Source organism: Pezoporus occidentalis, unplaced genomic scaffold (genome assembly GCF_034315485.1).
Source record: "Pezoporus occidentalis ecotype Australia unplaced genomic scaffold, CSIRO_AGI_Poc_V1 ctg123, whole genome shotgun sequence".
Lineage (NCBI taxonomy): Eukaryota > Metazoa > Chordata > Aves > Psittaciformes > Psittacidae > Pezoporus > Pezoporus occidentalis.
This window is the reverse complement of record NW_026913027.1, coordinates 2,112,932-2,132,207: the sequence shown is the minus strand read 5'-3', so window position 1 is coordinate 2,132,207 and position 19,276 is coordinate 2,112,932. Positions and strand designations below refer to the sequence as shown.

General features: G+C 40.3%; 1 long non-coding RNA gene across 6 annotated transcripts in view; it reads left to right on the top strand.

Moving 5' to 3' along the window:
- Window positions 1-5,105: 5,105 nt before the first annotated feature.
- Window positions 5,106-19,276, top strand: part of LOC134157957 (uncharacterized) — a 128,328-nt gene continuing 114,157 nt past the window's right edge. For all 6 annotated transcript variants that reach the window (XR_009962554.1, XR_009962553.1, XR_009962551.1 and 3 more), the window contains exon 1: window positions 5,106-5,283. This is a non-coding gene — a long non-coding RNA (uncharacterized LOC134157957). The remainder of the gene's footprint in view (window positions 5,284-19,276) is intronic.

The window sequence follows — 19,276 nt, the reverse complement described above, 5'->3', positions numbered from 1 at the left end:
GATGGCTTCTGGCTTCATCCCACTGCACATGCTGTGTTGGGCTTCCTGGATGCTCCCTGCTTCATGGACCCCAAGATTACCTTGTTAAATAAAGACTTAGTTTATTAAGTTACTAAGTTTTTTAAGTTATTAAGTTTATTAAATTATCAGTTTGTTAAGTTATTAAGTGCTGCTTGTTAAATAAAGAATTGCTTAGACCTAAAGGGGAAATTTTCTCAGGAGGAAGACAGAGGTTTCCTTCAGTGCTGGATCTTTCCTAAGAATTTCTGGTGGAGACACTGATTTCCTTTTTCATGTTTAATGGTGTTTGTTTAGGTTTCTGGTGCTAGAAGCTATGACAGAAATTCTTCATACTGTTTGGACCACAGTAACTCATGGCAGAGGGCCCAATAAGGCATTAAATCACTGCCAGGACTCTCTTGCTTATCTAAAGAGTTGTGTAGTTTCATCTCATTGAAGATGCAATGTCTAGGAAAGATTTTGCTAAATATTGCCAGAACAGGCAGTTTTACCTGTTTAATAGGAAGGGGACTGACGGGGGGGGGGGTTTGGGAGGAGCTGAGCCAAGCTGTTAGGATTACAGTTTCTGGAAAGCTAGAGAAACAGAGAGGGTTCTTCTGTACTGGAGGTTTACCCTGCAGTGTTAGATCATTTCCAGCTTGCTGCCTACCCAGTTACTACTGCTAGTCTGACCTTTTGGGATTCTCTGTAGCAGAGAAGATGACTTTCTCAAGAAAGAAGAAATTAATTTGCAGATATACTTACACCAAGAGCAAAGTGATTTGTACATGATATCAGCTAAAGAGAGAAATCCATGGTCAAACTGGTAGAAAAATTGAGTCATGTGGAGTTATACTTTGAAGTCCCTAAGAGGATGGATCTTTCAAATACAATTTGTAATACCTTACCTTATACCTTAAAGGTCTGTTGGCTTCAAGGGTAGAAGTTCCTGGAGACAGAGTGTGCTGCAGACATATATGTTGCCCTGTATACTACAGACTGCATGTCTCAAAGATTTTGGTAGGAAAAGTGATGCAGATAGGGTAGGATGAGGGATTTGGTTGCATGCACTGAGTAGTATCTACCCACAGATTTGCTTTTGCTGCAGGTGCCTAGGGAGCTCTCTGTCCAGGGACCATAAGATGGATGCACTTGAGTTTGGGATGAGGAAGCCTGTCAGAGGTACAATGCTCTATAGGCACAATAACCTTTTACTTTTCAGATAAGCAAGTGAGCTATTTCTGGCAGAAAATAAGGGGATCTTGAAAGTCCTGAAGAGATACTATAAAGAGATACTATATCCAGTACATTTTTTTTTAGCGGTGGTGGGTTGCTTGTTGGGAGCAGCTTTGGCAAAGGAAATGAAACATATTGCCCTGTATTGTAATTATATCATCTGCTCACTGTGACATTGTAGTCAAAATAGACTACTGTACCTGCTCTTACCTGGGAAAGCAAAAAGAATTGTTTAATTGTCTTTGTGGAGAATAAGATCAGACTTAGCTTCTATAAATCGCTGCTCTGGGCTGCCAGTTTCATGTGATATACAACCTGTGATTCCTTCATGAGCTTGGCCACATCCGTGAGGTAGAGATACCTGCTGGCTGTGGGGAGAGCTGTGGTTGCTACTGCCTCTTCAGTGCTCACTGCAGGTTTTTCACTTCAGAGTGATGTGCAAAACATAGGGAAGGGAGAGAAATGCAAGTCAGAGGAGTAACTGGCATGTCCTGTTCTCTGTCATGGACCAAAGCAGGTAGGGACCAGGCAGTGTCCAACTTCTGTGAAGACAAAGGATCTGCCTCTAAATAAGCTTGGTTTGCAAGGTACCACTCAATTCTTACAGAAATATCTGCATTTAAGTGGAACAGCATGGACAATGTGGTGTGTCACAGGTATGACCTGAAGCCTAGCTAGCAGCGATTTAGTGATGAAAGTAACACAGATTAAATAAGCTCTCATTTGTAATATTTCATTTAAATATCTTTAAAAGAAATCAAACATCAATATGGTTTGTTGTCTTGTTTTGTTTTTAAATGGAATTGGCAAGTCACATCTGTGTTTTTTAGGTGCCATGACTTTGCTATCAGACAGTGGCTTTTGTCATCACAGTAAATGTCTTGGGTAGGGGAGTAAATCTGCAGCAAAACTAAGTGGCATATTTCTGTTTACAGTTGGAGGCCGATATGGATTTTTATGAACCACCTCAGGAGAAGCAGCTACAGCTTCATTGGGAGGGTATTTGCTCTGATATTAAGGGAATGGCAAGTTGAGGAGAACAATGAGCTCATATTTGGCTAGGATTTACCGGGCTCTATTACATGCCGCATGATGTATATTAAATAGGCCCAACTTGCTGATATAATTTTGTCCCTCCAGTGATAGAAAGGAGGCCATTTAATGCCTGTATTTATGGTCATTGCTCTATACTCCTACATCATGTGGAAGAAAAGCAGCCCTAATACTACATGTGTATATTAAGGATGTAATTTAAATTCTTCCACTGGTTGTCGTGGAAGAGGCTTTTGGTGAAGCTGCTGTGGCTTCTCTTTGCTGCTTTTCATTCTCACACACGACTAAGGCATTTACAGGTATTCTGGGTTAATTACAGCCAAAGCAGTACTGTTTCCTGGTAGGCTTACAAAGCCTGTGAAGGCTCTGCTGAGAATATCCCTGCAAAGCAAGGACTGTTTCTGTACAGCAGAAACTGAAATCCTGCTTCAGCATTTTCTGCCCAGTCCTAACAGTAAAACAAGGCCTTGAGAATATTAAAGCTTTCTGTTGTGAAACATCTGAAGTTGGGCTGTGTGCTTCTCTGGGAGGTGATAGACTCTGAGGCCCTTTAAATGCCACTGCATTGCCATTTTATTTATTATTCATTCAGTGAATATATCAAATAGCTACAGGCATCCATCTGTCATTTTGAGACCTGTCCCATCAATTTGAACACGCAGCTGCACAAAGGGACAGCCTCTCAATGTACTCACCTCTGGCCCCAGCCTCCTCAGCAGCCTGGAAAATAAAAATAAAGGCTGATGTATGAGTTACACACATAAGCAGCAATTTTGGTTCTTTCCTCTGGGTTTTGTGATAATAATAATAACCCTCTCTTTTCTCCAAGGGAGGTAAGAAGAAACTGACAAGTGTTTCCTAGGGCATTCAGTGAAAAGAAGCTTCTGATGAATCCATATATGCTTTATAACCTTTGAACTCACAGTGCTTTGCTGCCTTTACCCCAGGCCCTGGGTCCGTGGCACCCAAGGGCGGCTAGCTTGGGCACAAGACCTGGCCTGAAGGCTGGATGCTGGCTCTGGCAGAGTTTCATGGCTGGTGTCAGATGATGAGTTCAGTTTTCGAGCCTGGAGAGCACTGAAGTGGCCAGACTTTTACAGTGTTATTCAAAAGCCACATCTTTTTCTTGTTTTTCAAATTCATGAAAAACACCTTCACTGGTCTCTGTCCTAGACAATTGTTTAGTTAAACCAGGAGATTTCAATCCATTTGCATTTCTTCCTCACATTGTTGTATCATAGTGATGCTTTTAACTGAGGCTCTTAAGATTTTTTTTTTTGCATTTGAAATAAGCAGAGTTCAGGAGAGAAGCCTTTAGTATCACATCTGTGCAATCTGTTAAGGATATATTTTTGCTTAGGGCTGAAGATACAAAGTTAAAGGTACAGTCCTTTCAATCCATCTCTCTCCCTCCCTCCTGTTCATGCGTGGTGCAAGCGCAGATGAGAAGAACTTCACTGAAATCCGCCCACAGTTTAAGTCTTCCTTCAAGTACTAAAATAATTCATGCAGAATTCAGTCTTGTTGAGCTCGTTCTAGGGCACTGGGGAAATGCATGAGCTGCAGACAAAGATACAATTTAATGTGTTTTTTAAGTGCATATTCACAGTTAAAATTGACTTTGTGATTCTCCTTGCCTTTCCAGTCTTTGCCTAAAGAAATAGGTTTGCAAATACATACACGCTAACCAATATCTCTGTTTAAATCTGAAAACCTATTTGAGGGAGAATTTTTTCCAGTTGCTTGGTCCTGTTACCCGGAATCACATCTCTTATGGAGTACCCTATTATTTATGACAACAAGCATGATGATGATCAGCATAAAACCATAGAACCAATACAAATGCCTCTTTACCAAATGTATGCTGAATGTATCCTGAGGCATTAAAGAAGTCAAGTGCATCAAGGAGTAGCTACTATGCAGACATCTGGTAAAAGCACAGATTGATTCTGAATGTCCCCCAGCAATGAAGTAGTGCTGTAGATAAAGAAATAACCACTATTGTGAAAACATCTGCTAATTTTTATGTTCACTGGGGAATTTACACTACAAAAATAAAGTTACTCCCTCATTTGCAGTTACCTGGATTGCTTTTTAATTAGGGCTGGGTGGTGCAAGTTGGATAATAGCAAAATTGTTTCAAATTGACACAGCTGTAAAAACTGTTCAGGTAATTTTATTTATTTTGAGAAGCAATGTGAAATATCTTCCTGATGGCAGCCCACAGAGGGTCTGTATCTCCCCTTCCCCATGCAGCTGTGCTTTGCTTGGTGAACAGCCTATTTCTGCAGTGTTAGAGATCTTTCGTGTGGCTGGGTCAGGTTGCATTGGTAGGAGCAAAGTCCTCAACTCTCCTGTTGTTCTCATCTTCAGAAGATGAGGGGGATTTTGGCAATACATGAATGATACAGGATACAGAAATTTTCCAAAGAAATGGCTCTGCAGTGGTTGGAGCCTTGGCCTCAAGAAACAGGGTGCCCTTGAGGAGTGCTCCCTTATGCTCTTAGCTCCCTTTTCCAAAATTCATCATTCTTCCTTGGGCAGCTCCTCTGTAAGCTCTGCATTGTAGGTTCCTCCTAAACTTCACTGAGAAGCAAAAGGCAAGTTATGCTGCTTCTCTTTGGTATGAAATATAAATGTAGAACAACTCAGTCCTGAGTGTGTCTTCACTGGGGGTTTGTGCACCTTGGGCTTATCTGCACTCTGGGGTTCATCATCTGAACCTGGGGCTGGTTCTCTGCATGCTGGGGTTGATGTTCACCTGGGGCTCATTGTACCTGATGAGGAGCTGAGTTGGTTCAGCTGCTGAGGAGCTGGCTCTGCCATTTCTGCTTTGTTCTCAGTGCTGAAGGAGTGCAGAACTCATTGTTTCTTGTGGTAGTTTTGTGGGCTGACTTCACATGAAAGCATCTCCTGCTTTGTCTTGGAGGCTGTGTTGTGTTTTCCAGAGGGCACAAGCGTGGTAAAGCATCTGGAAGGAGCAGGAAAGTTAAGGTTTGTGCTGTTGGATAGTGGGACTTTCAATGAATAACAGTGTTTGCAAAAGATGTGAGGTTTTCAGTGGGGAACTGCTTTTTTGTTTCAAATGGAAGTCAGCTTTCAGCTAATACAGATTTATGCACTTTGGGATACAAAATCCTGCTTTCTGCTCTGTGCTATTTTTCCTCAATGCCACAGGAGGCTTTATTTTTCCCTGACAGCTAGCTAAAGGGCACGTTTATTTGACAACTCCTTCATCAGTGAAAAAGTAGAAAAGACATTAATCTAAGGCTATATGCAGCATAGTAGTACCAAGGAGCAAAACTGAGTACTTGAGAAAACAATAGTAAAAGCTTCTTTCAGTGCTGTGGGGTACTGGGAAGTCAAACTTCTGTAAGTTAGTTCTAATGTATGATCTGTGTATGGAGAGAACTGCTTTTCAGGAATAAATGTCGTGTAAGTGGTAGGAGATCAAGGGGTGGGTAGGAGGAGGGTGGAGAAACTCTAGATGTGAAAGAAGTATGAGAAGTTAGGGCTGCTCTTGAATCATACGAGGTTAGCTCTAACTGCGGGCAGTAGCAGCATTGTAAGCACTGTCCCCAGGATGCGGTCTATTAGGTCAGCCTGGATTTTTAAATGATTTATATTGTAGCATCGTTTAGAGGTCTGGGTCAGGGTATTATGCACACCCGGTTCAAAGGCAGTTCTTGCACTGAAGATCTTCACAGGGAACAGAAACTACATTGGTATTTCCTATCTGATTGGTTATTGGCCTTGAGGGACTTCTTACAGTCTCAGTGGGACAAGGTATGGTAAGATGTGTGCCTTGAAGGGACAGCAGTCCTCAAGCAAGCAAGATGCTACTTGCTGTAGTTAACAGATGAGCAGCCCCTGGAAGTCAATAAGACTGTATGTCTAAGTGTAGGCATGTGGCTTATGATACTACAAGATGGGAAAATAAGCAATGAGAAGCAGGGAGAGCAGAGGATTCTGAGCTTCTTGTGTACACTAGCTCAAGGCACAGCCCTGAGTGCCAGGAATGAAATCCTGGCTCCTCTGCGGGTTTTGTAGTTCTGTTACTGACTTCAGTTGAGTCAAGGTTTCCCAAGTCTTTGTTTCCTTTTTATAGCCTTTTATTATGATACTGAGTAACTGAAAAGGTTTGGGCTTCTGCAGATAAATCCTTTTCAGGCATTGTCTTTTTCTTGACAGTTTTAAATGTCAGTCTGTTCTTAGCTAGTGGATTAGTGAGGCTTATTGCAGGCTACGTTAACTTAGTCTGTATATGCAGATCTGCATTTATAAGTAGGATGGAAACATGTGTTAACAGTTTTACATAATGGCAGGTAAAACACTCATCAGTGTCAGCTGTCGATGAGAGGAGTCTGAAAGTTTGTCTGCAAATTCTTTCCTGGGCAAGGAGAGCTCTCTTGATTTGCCAGGTGATTGAGAAAGACCCCTCCATTTGGACAAAGGAAGGAAAATTACTCGGGTAAATTTACCTAAGAATTCCCACTGGCTGTGTTGTCGTGTTGACAAGTCCCGCCTAAGATGAGACAAATCTAATTTGATTTCCATTAAAATGTAGTATCTGAGATCTTATTAATTCTTGTCTGCATCCAAGGCTGACGTTACTTACAGGAAAACTGCTTTAGCATTTTAAAAATCCCCACGACACAACCCAATCCCCAGATTTTTAATTACGTGGGATGCTAGAAATGGACCTTGAGAACAAGAAATCTGTGCTACTTGTGGGGGGAAAATGAGGCAAAAGGATAAATCCTTTAGTGACATTTTTCTTAAAAAATGGATTCTTTTGTCAGGTTTATTTTTACACCAGGAAGAAACTGTGCCTTTTAAAGATGATGAACTTGTACTGTTCTTTGTAAGGCAGTATTTCTGGTATTCACAAGAAAGTAGACTAAACAGAAAATGTGAGTTAGTAGTTTCTGCAAGTTAAAGTGGAACAATCCTTTTTAATACTTAATTAGATTAAATGGAATCTTTACAATTTGAAATGCTTATTTGCAATACGCATGGGGTGGCAAGTATCTTAATTCATATTTCTAGTTTTGCATTGTGTAGTCATTTTATAAGAAAACTTGGGTACAAATACAGATATATTAATTTTGGAAAATAAAAAGACTATCGGGCAGGTAAACTGGGGCCTCCCTTCTTTGCATGTTATAGGGAAGAGTAAAGTTTCTCATTGTTAGGCGAGTGCAATGAAAAGCTGTGCTGATGGAGGAGACAAGAGAAGAATCCAGATTTCGCTCCTGTGACTTTGAGATAACAGGAGTTACACAGAAATGTTTGTTTAACTGTGAATGCATGAAAGAGAAGAAATTTGAGTAATGCAGCACATGTTTTTTTCGGCTGGTTTGGTTTTGCGTTATTTTCCATAGTCACATTGACAGTGACGTTCTTCCTGCAGACCAGGAATTGAAGGCAAAGTATACATAGAGGTCTGTTTTGTATGGATAGGAAGCTGAAATCTTCACCACTTCGTGTGTGGCAGTGTAAAGGCCTGAGTCATTTTGGTGTAACACTGAACAGCTTTTTCCAATAAGGCACGTTATTACATTTTAAAGTTACTCCCTCTGCTCCACTTGAGATCCCAGCATTGTTTTTTTCCGCTGCTCTAGGGATTTGTGTTAGAGTTTTAAGGAAACAATCCACACAGTGACTTTAAAGAAGAAATCCAATAATGGTTGTTTTGTTTGTTTAGACCCTGTGCTGCGCCTTGCAGTAGCTGTTAACAGAGTGAAGTTATTGAAGCCGGTATCTTGTTTTCTTTATAGCCTCATGTAGAAGTGTGCTACTTGTGGGTGAGTGAGGGAGGGTGGTTTGTTTTTAATAAACGGCTTGGATTATTTCTGTCACTTTGGCTTCACATTAGGGACGCATCTCTGTGCTAAACACCTGTGGCTTACCCTTACAAGATAGAAAGATGTAATGGAGATAAAAACTGGCATGTTTTAAGTACTGTAGGATCAAGTGTTTCTGTGGCCTCTGTGTTGGTAGCAAGGGAAAGCAGAGCCAGGTGCCCTCACAGAGGCAGTGGGTGACACTGGTTCCCTGCACAGGACTTCTGTGTCTTGTACTTTTCTTGTCAAGGACAGGTAGCAGAGAAGGCCAGCACAGTCTGTGCTCAGGTAGTAAAGCAGGCATACCCAGCGTCTCCTTGAGGGAAGCCCTGGGGCTCTGTTAATGTGGTTGTGTGCCAGATATGTAACTCTGCAGGTCAGAGAGGCAGGGGAAGCAATCTCAGATGCAGCAGTGCTTACCAGGAGTTTGACTGTTCAGATGTGCTCTTTCAAATATGATCATCAGCACAAAACAGTGAACAGGTTTGGAGTTCAGTGGTGCTGCCTTGCTGCTTCTTAAATGAGGCTTCCAATGTGGGTTACTTTTGGAGTCAGCAGCGTGCTGATGAAAGTATCTGGTTGTGGGTTCAGTTGCTATTGCTTTCACCAATATGAGCAATGACACCCTCCGTTCCTACTGAGATTGAATTGATCTGACCTTATTGTGCTTAGTTTATCTGACTGTATGCAGTTTATGTTGATGTTTCTTTTTATGACAGTTACTTCCCTTTCCAAAGAAACAGCACTACTGTATTGCCAATGTTGCATCCCTGTGTCTGCATGGTTCTAGTGGAGCAGCATGTGAAATGCACGCGTTTAGAAAACACATTTTTATAGCCTTCTAACCTTTGTATTCACCACCTAACAGTATACAAATGAACCTGGGGTTGTATGATGCAATGTCATGAGATGCACCACAGAACATATATAGTCTTTGAAGTGAGTAGATGAGCTGGAGAAACAGCAGCTGAATTTAAGCTGCCAAATTAGTTTAGTGGGGGGAGACTGTGAAGCATTTTTCATAGACTGAAATGAATTGCTATAGGTAGTGATGCCCATGACCTTTAGATATTTTTGACAGTAAAACATGACCTGTTCTCATGAGAAGAAAATTCACATCACAAAAGGACACTACTTACACTATTCAATCCTTTGATGTGTATAAGTCTTTTTATTTGGAAAAGTTGGTATGATTTCATCACAAGGATGCCCTCTGCTTTAATTCAATCTCCCTGACCTAAGTTCAAACCCATCACATATTGTAGCAACTGCAAATAATTCCTTTGTAGAGATTGTCAGAAGTGAAATGAGGTTAAGTCAAAACCCCACAGCTCTGCAGAATACACGACTAGCGCATATGAAGGGATGATTGGCAATTGCTGGCCGGAAGTGTCAGATTTAAATTGTCCTTGGAAGAGTTGTCATCCTCAATCAAAGATTCAGCTCAATGACAAGGAAACTGGAGAAGAGCCTGTAAGAACTGATCTCAACTTGAAAATGCTCAACAAGAGGGTAAAAGTTTGAGCAGATGATTTAAGAAATAGAGGAAATGTAACTTTCTCCCCACACAAATGTTAACATCTAATTCTACAGCTACTTCCACACTGGTTTTATCTTCTGACTTAGCCTTACTACCTCGGATTTTAAAAATATGCAGAAGCTAGGCATGTAGGTTCCAAGTAGGATTTTCAAAGCACAGGAGAGGACAAGCTAGCTTGGAGGTATTCATGTAATACCTGTGTAAACTTCACTCATTAAAAGAAAGGGTAAACCGAGGGTCAGGAAATAGTCAAGTGGACTTCATCTCTCTCTTTCTCTCTGTTTTTTGAATAATAATGCAGAGCATCCAGAGAAAAATCAGAAAATTCTGTACCATACTTTTCCTGCCTACATGTAGAATAATTAGAAATGATTCTTTGTGCAGTATATCCAGCTACCTTTACTAGCTTCTTTGCAATGTATCTTTCAAAGTTAAATTTAACTTGGCACCTTTCTCAGTGACCATTAAATCAGTTTGTTAAAGAGTCCAAAAACCTTTGATACTGATATCGTATTGCTGCAATTACTGCCCATGGTCCTGCGGCCATACTAAAATAAAAAGGCCTGCATACTTTGCTTTTAAGTTGATCCCTTAGAGGCTCAATCAGTTTCATTTCTGAAACCGGTGCTTGGCAGTGAGCCTGATAAATTCTGCTGGTATCAGGGCTCCACGTACTGGGTTCAAAAGCTAGGTGTAATGTCATGTTCTCATAGTAGAGGTTATCATACCAAATCTTGATGTTTTAGAGTTCTGGTCTAAAAAAAGGAGTCTTCAAAGGGTACAAAAAGATACTCGTGGAGCTGGGCAGAAAACAAGCTCAAAACCAGTAGAACAAGAGCTACGGGGTAAAGATATTTTGGTTAGACTGAGTTACTTTAAGTATGTTCCTTGCAGTAATAATGGAGGTTGCAGCTAGGAAAATGATCCAAGAAGCAAGGGGACATCAAGATGAGGCAGAGGGAGAGCACAAGACCAAATTAACACCTACACTTTGCGAATATCTGTTGCTTTTTTCAGCATAAGGAAATGCAGTAAATTGCCCCAGAACTAATTCTTAGTAATTAAAACCTAAGTAAAGTATTTCTGACTGCCCTATAAGTTACTAATGCACAATGCTTAGAGCCTAATGTTGCACCCAGTTTTTAAGCTGAATGATAGAAAAGGCTGCAGATCTGACTCATCAATTCCTCATAAATTTATAGGACTCGTGGATCTTTCTGGCTTTGAGATCATCTGCATTAGTTTTTATATGACATTTTCAAGCTTGGCTAAGATGCAGCTGAAGAATTTATATCGGAGAAGAACTGATTTCTCCATTTCCAGTGCCACAGAATTTCATGCTCCAACCTCCCGTTACGTCAGGCTGCCTGGAAGTGTCCTAGATTACTGTTATTATTTTGGTTAGAAAAGCAACACTCCTTTTTGCTTCCAATTGCCCTTATAAATTATACTAGGAAATGACTGTCAAATAATAGGAAGCAGTGTTTCGTTGGAAATGAAAGGGACGGAACTGTTAAAAATAATCCACTTCTCAGTAATTGTAGTACACTTCTCCAAGCCTTGCAGTAAGGGCACTGAGCCAGACAAGAATGAGAGCTGGGTAAACAGGAGAGAACAATTTTACCACTTTGTTAGTTAAGGTAATGTGTGTGGAAAATGGTAAGCCCATAATAATTTATCCTCAAGGTCTCTCTCTAACAGAGCCCTTCCTTAAAAGAGATTTTAATGATTTTCTGTAATTCCTGAATTCTGGGAAAAACTTAGTCCAGTGAGTAATCATGGAATTTGGTAAACTTCATCTTTTTGAGGGATTGTTCAACAGCACAGCAGTCTTACTTAAACTAGACATACTGAACTAATGCCCAAAGATGTTCTTGAGCGAATCAAGAGCAGCTCTGAGAATGAAGAGCACTGAGCTATCTTTCCTGAGTATTGGCTGGTGTAAATCCTTGCACTTGTGACTGTATATATGGTTTCTGGTTTTTATTGACTTTCTAACAGGAAACTTCTTGGCAGAAACATTTTTATCACTGAAGTGATTTTAAACATATATTGAATGGCTGTCTATAAAAAAAATGAACGGCCTTCTTAAAGGTAATCACATACCTGAGGATATCTGGTTGTAAGGCTTTTATTGTTGTCAGTAGGAAAGACAAAATGCTTTTCTACCATCAAAAAAATTAATCATTTGGTATGCAGCAGGTGTGGGAATAGAATTAATTCATATCCTCATTCATTTCTGCACTCAGATAATTGAAGAAAACATGAATAAGGTAGGCTGTTAGAAAAGGAGGGGGAATTGGAAGCTCTTGCTATAGATTAGCTGTCCTGCATGACCAAAACTGTGAATGTAGTGAAGGTGATGTAGATACGACCTAAAGAGCAGGCTAATGTGAAACAAACCATAACCACATGACTGCACGCAACTGATGAGAGAGGCGCCCTTGATTTTTCCCTGAGTTAATCTGAAAAATGGAATAAAAAAGTATGAAGAATTATTCTATGCATGAGAAAAAGCATCAGTGGAATGATTTCATTATGGGAAAACAGACTTGCGTTTCATGGTATTGCTTTACAGAAATGAAAAGGCATCTCTTTTACAGCTATATATTTGCTTTCTAAACAAACTGGGTCCCATTCAGTCTCAGTTGTCTTGTAATTCTCTGTTGCTGATGCAGGTTGACCTTTTGCTCCTAAATTTAAAATCAAAATGCAACTCATCTCTGTGGACAGAGATATAGCCCAGAACAGATGATAAGGTACTTGGAAATAATAGCGTAGTTTACATGCAGTTGTACATAAGAGATATAAGGTCAAAGCAGGATCTAAATTCAGTTCTTGGTTTGAGGAAAGGCTTCACTTCTTCATACATCTGACAAATAACAGCACTGGGAGTTGATATTTCCGGTTGCTTCTGGTTTGGTGTTTTGTTTGTTTTGATTGTGTTTTTTTTTCATTCCTCAAAGTAAACAGATTTTGAAACAATATAAATAACTAAAGAGACAGCAAGCAAGTTTTAAGTGGAATGTATTATGTCTGGGTTTCTAAGGGCAGACAACAAGAAACCATGTTCACAAAGTGCTGCAGGAAGCTCTTTCAGTAGGTGTCTAGAGTACATCTAGCCTCCCTAATCTCTTTTGATTCCAAGTAGTGACTCACACTGATGTCAAGGCTAAACAGATACAAAAATGTTTTCAAGCCTGTGGGGGTATGAGAGGGTTTTAGTGGCTCTTACTCATGCTTTTGACAACTCTGACAATTGCTTATACCTCTTTCATAACCTCATTTGTTGGTTCAGGCACAGCACTGAATGAGCGCTGTTGTTGATTAAGGACCACAACCATAGTCACTCAGCTTTAGGGGCTTGGCTGATTTAATGTTTATGCAGTCTTGAAATGTGAAGTATTGTTTTGCAGTCTTGAAATGTGAAGTATTGTTTTCCACTCTAAACCTGGAACTCTGAATTCCATGCATCTCTGGATGTATAACTGAAAAGATTGCTGCCCCTGAGCTGATTAGTGCCTTCCCATCTGTTTTCTTTTTCCTGTAATAAAGCCATGAATATTTTCTGCATCAGACATTTTAGTTTCATTGTTATTAAAGCAGGAGTGAATAAATACTCTTTGCTAACATAATTCTGATTCTTGGGTTTCTGCATCGCCTTACAGAAGTTAAACTTCATGTGCCTTACATCCTTTCTACACTAGACAGTATGGACAGAGGAGCATTAGGGATGGCCATAATTATTTCTCTCTGGCTCTGCTACCATGGTACGTTGGAGGAAAGCGTAGGCTTGTGACAGCAATGACACAGCAGGTAGTGAGCCAAGGAATATCGCAGACCTGCAACAAACCACTACTGAATGGATGTGGGAGGAACCTTTCATTCTGTGAAAGGCATCTGAACTTTCTTTCTTTGTGGGGTGATTTTTTTCTGTCATCCCCATCTCCCTTAATTCCAGTCACAAATGTAAAAACGCGTGTGTGTACGACTTTTCAGGGAGGTTTTTTGGTAAACAATTTCTGTGGTTTGACTAGATGTATTTAGTGACTTCAAGCTGTAGGAGCTGACTGCTGGACTCTGTGTGACTTATTTGATGCCATTTTCCTCCAGTGCTTAATGCTTATTACAGAGTTGACATATTGACCAGCCCAGCAAGAGAGCTGTGGTTCACCAGTGTCCTCCACTACATGCTTTTCATGTGGGTCATCCAGACTAACTTTCAATGTGGAGGATGTGCATCAAGTGCTTTGGATTAGCATAAAGCTGGTTAGGACAAGCTAAGGAGACTGGTAAGTGAAGATCCAAGCCTTTGGTGATGCTTGTGCTTCCCTCTGCTGTGCTGCTGGCACTGGGCTATAGGAAATACTTCCTAGCTCAAATATATAAAATGGGTTCTGGAGATCAAATGCAAAGAGAAATTACAATGTTGGGATGATTTATCTTTAACTGATAATTGATCTATAGGTTCTCAGCTCCATGAGGAGAAAGCTCAGGAATTTCTCACAGTAGACAGAATTGGGCCTGTGCAAGGGGTTATTAATTGTGGTCTTCTCTGGAAACTATGCCACTTGGTGGAAGTGATTTACCTTTTGGCGTGATGTTGAAGGAACCATCTGTTGTACTTAAGATGTCACAACTGGTGGTAGAACAGAAAGGTGCTGGATCAATTATAAAAGCTTTTTAGGTATAGCCTTCATTAGCGTTATAATAAATTTTCACTTTTTCTGGTTTTCATTAAGCTATTTAGCTTTTGGCTTAAATATTTAAATTTGGATTATGCTTCTAAATGTAGGAGGGGAAAAAGTATGAAAGAAGTTATTGCAAAAACAACTCTTACTGTTAGCATTAAGTATTTCAGGTCCCCACTGGGACAGGAGACATGTTTTTAAGCCATTTTATGAGCTCTTAATAGAGCAGAGTCCTTCCTGGGAAGATACACTTCTTTCCAATGATGTCTGTGCTGTAGGTTTTACAGTGGTTTTGGGTGTTTTTTTCTTTTTTTGCTATTTACTTTATTGTCCAGAATTCTGTTTATAAACTAAATCCTTAAACCAGCACTTTTGTAGAAGGAACACATGAAAAATTTCACACTAAATTTGTCTCAGTATGTTTTGTTCAAGATGATTACCAGTTATTTTCTGGATGATCTGCTTAGAGTCAAGGTGTCAGAACCACACCTTTCCAGAAGCACTATTCTGGGTTGTACAACAATGCAGATTTTGATTTGGTGTAACAGCAGCGTCTCACTTATGGAGTATGGTAAAGCAATTCTTAACACTTGGTCAGCATTTAAGATCTCCTGAACAAAGTAAAACCTTATACTAATCCTTCTAAACAATCCTGTGAGAATCACCCATGTTTGCATTTTACAGTAGCGCAGAATGTGGGTACAATGTGACTCACCACAGGCTAGGCAGCGAGCAAGTGGTAAAGTAGGGATTAAAATTTGAAAGCCCCTGGCTCTCAAGCCTGTGCTCAACCCACTAGATATTACTGACTCTTCTAATCAAACCTCTGAAACTACAGTATCTTACCATCTGTTGTGCAGCTTTCCTTGGGGAACTTCAAGGCACTCTGTTTTACATTTCAGGCTCTCTGAAAGCTGAATTAACAAAGAAGAAAAAAGATGCTAGAAGTGAACCAAAAATGCATACAAATAATGTGTTTATTCTTGTGTCGGTTTGGGTGTTGGAATCAGCTCCTTATTGAGTAAAAACAAAAGGTGTCTGCTATAGAGCACTTCAAATGTTCATCTGTTAGGGAAAATGTTATTTTTCATGCTGAAAACAAAAGGGCAAAAAACCAGCTTCATTATTTTCATCTTCCAATTGCCTCTGTCACACTCCTTTTGATTCAGTGACTTGCCAGAATTTACCCATTGGCACAACAGTTATTTTTAGACATGTTGCTAGATTTCAAGTAAAGCTCACTGGTGCATACAAATTATTCATTTAAGCATCGATTTGAAAATAATAGTAATAATAATCTATATCTCTAACAGTGCATCAGGAAAGCATTAAATGTAGTCATTCTGGAAGCAGCACTGTAGCAGTAAGCAGCAGTTCATTTGAAGATCATTCACGTTTGAATGACAACAGAAAATGCAAGCCAAAAAGAAAGAAAAGCGGGAATTGAAATGCCTTTTCTGCACTGGCATGCAAAGGTTCCTTCAAAACACCAGCTTGCCCCTAGCAGCAACAACCTTGGAGCTGTGGAAAGCACTTGCTTCAGCTCCACTGCTGTTTTACAGCACTGTCTCAAAGCCAGTCAGCACAGAGAATGCAGACCACGTGCTGGAGTGAGAAGGGCACTTTTTGCCCATGTTAACTCATCATCAAGATACCGGTGATCTCGCTTCTCCCCTGATGTGGAGCCTATCCTAAAAGCTGCAAATACTTAAAAGGAGACACCCAGATGTTTTGACATCCCTCACTGTGCAGCATGACATTATATACGTTTGATTAACTCTTCATAGCTTTAGCACTGGCCAATGCTCCTGCCTGTTGCGATGCTCCTACATCAGTGCAGTGGTGAGATCTTCACACTTTGGATGAAGGTCTGTGTCCACCCTGGTCATAAGTGACTGAAGCTACCCTGCACTTCGCTTTCTTCAGCTCTCTCCTTACTCATATAAGCAGCTGTAAGCTGCTTAGCTACCTAAGGCCTGACAAGATGTGATTTTTATTTCTTTTTTAACCCGTCTTATTTATCAGCACTCATGCTCTGAAGACGCTGGCTTTCCCTTGCTGCTTTTGAATTGTCCCTTGTGCGTGTAATATTTAGTCTGCTTTGGAGCTGCTTCTCTCCTCCCTTAGCCCCCTGTGTGGAGGCTGCTGGCTTGGAGGAGTTGTACTGAGACCCATGCTGCTGCTCGGTGTGGGAAAGTCTGTGAGAGTGGCTGCAGAGGGAGACCTAAGCTGGTGAGAAGCCCTGTGTCACACGTAGTGCGTGATTCCTGGGACACTGTAGAGATCCACGGCAATAAGCAGGTCATGCCCTTCTCTGATGTCTTCTCTTTAGTTGATGTGCTTTACTTAGGCTTACAATACATTTGCCTGGTACTGTAAAATCTCCCAAGTGAGCAGTCTGGGGGACACTGGAAGCTATTTGTCCTTGTAATGTGGCACTGCATGAAGCTAATACACCATATTTTTCACCAGGGCAACACTGAGCAAAGATGCTTCCCAAGGGCTGTAAATCTGTCTTGGCTAGAAACCATGTTCTCAGCCTATGCAGTATCTAGGACAGGAAGGACCCAGCCTGTGTTTGGAGCAAAAATGGCTTCTGCAGATTACTACCTACACAAGGTACCTACAAGTCTATGTTGCAGGAATTTGTTAGTATTTTCCAACTCCGGTCGAAAACTTGCTCCAAATGTACTTGACACCTAAACATCACCCAGTCTTTGGGGACTATCAGGTAATGACTGCATCTTGTTTGGACAATGTGCTACATAATAGACAAACTAAAAAAGTTATTGATATTCAATAGAATCCACAAGGCAGGGCAGATGTATTTTTAAAGGGGTTGAACTGTACATATGTGCATCTGTTTCTGCTGTCAGTAACTGTTTTATTTATGTCACTTATTGAGTGGTCTCTGATAAAATATTTACCGACTCACATTCATCTTTTGACAAAAACCATCACTCCAAACAAACAAAAAGACTTGAAACAAAACATTTCCCCAGCCATACAAAATAATTTGGATGGCTGCCCTAATGACTCCACTTGGACCTAGTCTCCTAAAGCAAGGTTCTTCCTCACTATCTTGTGTATTTCTCAGGTCCCTCTCTCTTTTAAGGATTAATGATCTGTGAATTCTGTGATAAAAGCTGCAACTTGAACAAGAGAAAAGATCAATTAAGAGATGTGCTTGGACAGCTGAAAAGTAAGGGCTTTCTGTGAAGGGGCAGAATGCCAACAGCTTGTGCCTGGCCATCAAAAGACAAGTCCCTGAGTTGTCGTGGTGTTTTTATAGCTACAAACAGGCTGTGTACCCAGACACCCAGCAGTTTAGTACAGAGATGCTCTGATATATTTTAATGTGGTGATCAGTTCTGACTGAGAATTGTAGGTCCCATCTGCCTCTTGTTACTGTTTGCTTTGGGAAGACATTTTGGATATGAAATGCCTTGGTGGCAGATTGCAGCTGACTTTGAGGCATTAGTGTGTACAAAAGAGGTCGTGCACTTTGTTCATTCAGTTGCCTTATGTGAACACCCTTTGGGAGGATGTAGGTTTGCTGTAAAAACCAGAATCTTGCATTCTGGGGGGGCAAGGTGAGAGGCAAAAAAGATGAAAAAGCATGTTCTGCACGGGAGAGCATAGCATACACTTCCCTTTGGGGTGTTCTGTGTGTATTCTACCTATAGGAAAAGATGCTGTCTCCTGGCTAAAGGAAGGTGCCTTATAAGTGTGGTCCAGGTAAAAGCAAAAGTAAACAAACGAAAAAGGCAAATTGAGCTCCTTGGACTCCTGTGTAGTCCATGTAAATAATTGCTTTTGTTGTCTGAACTTACCTGTATTTGAGGCCTGCCATCTTTCTCTCATGTTGGACTCTCAGTCATTTCTTTAGTGAAATCATAAGCTAAAGGGGTTGACTGAATGTAGTAATTCATGGCATTTCTAGAACAAAATGCAATGAATTTGGCTAGCTAGAAAAGATTTAGCCTCCCACATCAAATTAAATTAATTCCATGTCTTTTCCAAATGGGACTTCAAAAACAAAACTGAAGCCTTAATATAATTTTGTGGGAGTTCAGGTTCCCATTGCTGCATGTGCATGACAGTAATATTCAAGCCCGTTTGAAATGGTGGAAATGTAACACAGAGTTGGAAGAGCTCTGCCATAGTGGGTACCACTGCTGGCCCAGTTTTAGCTCACAGGAAAGTACAGGAATGCTGATATAGGGAATACCTTAGTAGGTCACAATACCAGTGAATGTATTTTCACATATTCATATTTGAGACATATTTGAGAAGTTGTGGCTTCGCTGCCCTGTTAAAGGACTGTCAGTAATTCTTACTCCAATTTTGTCACATTAGTCCTTCTAGGATAGAAAAGAAATTTTCTTGGTTTTGTAGCGAGGCAAAGTAAAGGCTTCAGAGTTAAAATTTTACTAAAATTGCATTGCATAATTATGATAGCAGTGCTGTTTCATTTAATGGCTTTGTATTGGAGATATCTCAATCCATGGAAAGTTTTTAAACAGGAAAATACATTGAAAAAAATTCTTGGAAAATTTTGTTAGATATGTTATTTGGCAACTATTCTTAGAATACTGAAAGACCTGGAGAGAACCAAATATACATAATGCATCAGGTTACTTGCATTTACTGACAAATGCTGCCTAATACAGGTTTTCTAGAAAGAATTCAAATTTAATGTTAAACTACTTTAAAGAAACATCATTAAGGTTGCAAAATTAAGCAATCGAACACAAGGCTGTCAATGCAACCCGGATTCAGGCCCCTTGTGTTTGCATTATGATACAGTTGTTAATTACATGATCATGTACTGCTTTTTCTTTTTCTCCTTGATGCTCATTCAGTGAGCAGAATGAATAGCACACACTTAATGAGCATCTATTCAGTAT